The sequence below is a fragment of the Schistocerca nitens genome, chromosome 5, assembly GCF_023898315.1.
Source record: "Schistocerca nitens isolate TAMUIC-IGC-003100 chromosome 5, iqSchNite1.1, whole genome shotgun sequence".
In the NCBI taxonomy this organism is placed as follows: Eukaryota; Metazoa; Arthropoda; class Insecta; order Orthoptera; family Acrididae; genus Schistocerca; species Schistocerca nitens.
In genome coordinates, this window is record NC_064618.1 from 213,887,311 (window position 1) to 213,889,733 (window position 2,423).

General features: G+C 47.5%; 1 pseudogene; it reads left to right on the plus strand.

The window, feature by feature from the left end:
* Window positions 1-1,324: 1,324 nt before the first annotated feature.
* On the plus strand, window positions 1,325-1,442 carry LOC126261210 (5S ribosomal RNA; annotated as a pseudogene).
* The last annotated feature ends 981 nt before the right edge of the window (window positions 1,443-2,423 follow it).

Here is a 2,423-nt window from a genome sequence, read left to right on the forward strand (position 1 = left end):
GCCCATTTACACCACCTCTACAACGACGGCGAAACGTCTGAAAGAGAGCTAGGCTGACAAACCCAGTTACGTAGTCCCAGCAATTGCAAATTTTGGGACTCAAGCACTTGAAATCAGCCACGGATTCAAATCGGCCCACAAATATGGCCAGCAATCACTCGCGAGGCTGTGTGCCAAAGACGCTTGAGCAAGTGCTCGCCTTATTTGCCGGGCGGACCTCTTACACAGTCGTCCTCGCTCTGTTACCACTCCCCAACTCTCCGGGCCACAACATGCCCCGTCCCCATCAACAACCTCGAGCAAAGGTCTTAGTGGACGCAAACCAGAGGGACAACACACGACAGATCGAGCTAGTGACGCTAGGAATTCGAAAGGCGACGCCAACAACCCCGCCACGGCTCCCTTAATATGCTAGCATATTCCAAATATTTCCAGAATGAGACTTTCACTCTGCAGCGGAGTGTGCGCTGATATGAAACTTCCTGGCAGATTAAAACTGTGTGCCCGACCGAGACTCGAACTCGGGACCTTTGCCTTTCGCGGGCAAGTGCTCTACCAACTGAGCTACCGAAGCACGACTCACGCCCGGTACTCACAGCTTTACTTCTGCCAGTATCTCGTCTCCTACCTTCCAAACTTTACAGAAGCTCTCCTGCGAAACTTGCAGGACTAGCACTCCTGAAAGAAAGGATATAGCGGAGACATGGCTTAGCCACAGCCTGGGGGATGTTTCCAGAATGAGACTTTCACTCTGCAGCGGAGTGTGCGCTGATATGAAACTTCCTGGCAGAAGTAAAGCTGTGAGTACCGGGCGTGAGTCGTGCTTCGGTAGCTCAGTTGGTAGAGCACTTGCCCGCGAAAGGCAAAGGTCCCGAGTTCGAGTCTCGGTCGGGCACACAGTTTTAATCTGCCAGGAAGTTTCATATTCCAAATATTTAGACATATGTTCTGTATGCATATCAACATGATACAAACTGGTTCGAATATACCACTTGAAACAGGCACAGTCTTTTGAGTCAAAATTTCTTACTGCTTACTTTTTGCATAAAGCCCTTTGTGCATAAAACCCTTTATTTTCACTTACATTAACGTGCAGTTGAAATATTTACTTCGAAGCCCAACCAGAATCTATCTCTTTAAAAGCCTGAAGTTCCTTTAAAAGTTCGTCACTAGCAGTGATTCAGTATCGTTCTTGAGTATCATTCATCACTAACTTCTGACAGCAATAAAATTGCATTTTCTGTATTTATGCAAATTTCTTTTACTACTGTGAAAAGTTGATTTGAAGAGATTGGTTAATTTTATGCACTCTGTTCTCGACGACACCAACGACCTCGCCGCAGTGATAACACCGGTTCCCGTCAGATCACCGAAGTTAAGCGCTGTCGGGCTGGGCTAGCACTTGGATGGGTGACCATCCGGTCTGCCGAGCGCTGTTGGCAAACGGGGTGCACTCAGCCCTTGTGAGGCAAACTGAGGAGCTACTTGATCGAGAAGTAGCGACTCCGGTCTCGGAAACTGACACACAGGTGTGCTAACCGCGTGCCCCTCCTTATCCGCATCCAGTGACGCCTGGGGGCTGAGGATGACACAGTGGCCGGTTGGTACCGCTGGGCCTTCGAAGGCCTGTTCATTATCTAGAACCCTTAAACTCAACCTGATATGCAGGGTGATTATAATTAAAGTTAAACTTTTAAACCTCTGTAGAAATAACACCACTGGTCAGAATGACGTCAAATTGGAAAGGAATACAGGGTGATTCAAAAAGAATACCACAACTTTAGGAATTTAAAACTCTGCAACGACAAAAGGCAGAGCTAAGCACTATCTGTCGGCGAATTAAGGGAGCTATAAAGTTTCATTTAGTTGTACATTTGTTCGCTTGAGGCGCTGTTGACTAGGCGTCAGCGTCAGTTGATGCTAAGATGGCGACCGCTCAACAGAAAGCTTTTTGTGTTATTGAGTACGGCAGAAGTGAATCGACGACAGTTGTTCAGCGTGCATTTCGAACGAAGTATGGTGTTAAACCTCCTGATAGGTGGTGTATTAAACGTTGGTATTTCAGCCAATAAAGTTTTTGGTCCCTTTTTCTTCGAAGGTGCTACTGTAACTGGACTACAGTATCTGGAGATGTTAGAGAATTGGCTGTTCCCTCAGCTCGAACAAGAAGCACAACAATTCATATTTCAGCAGGATGGAGCGCCACCACATTGGCACTTATCTGTCCGTAACTACCTGAACGTCAACTACCCGAGGCGATGGATCGGCCGCCAGGCAGCCCGTGACAGAGCACTTCATCACTGGCCTCCAAGAAGCCCTGATCTTACCCCCTGCGATTTTTTCTTATGGGGGTATGTTAAGGATATGGTGTTTCGGCCACCTCTCCCAGCCACCATTGATGATTTGAAACGAGAAATAACAGC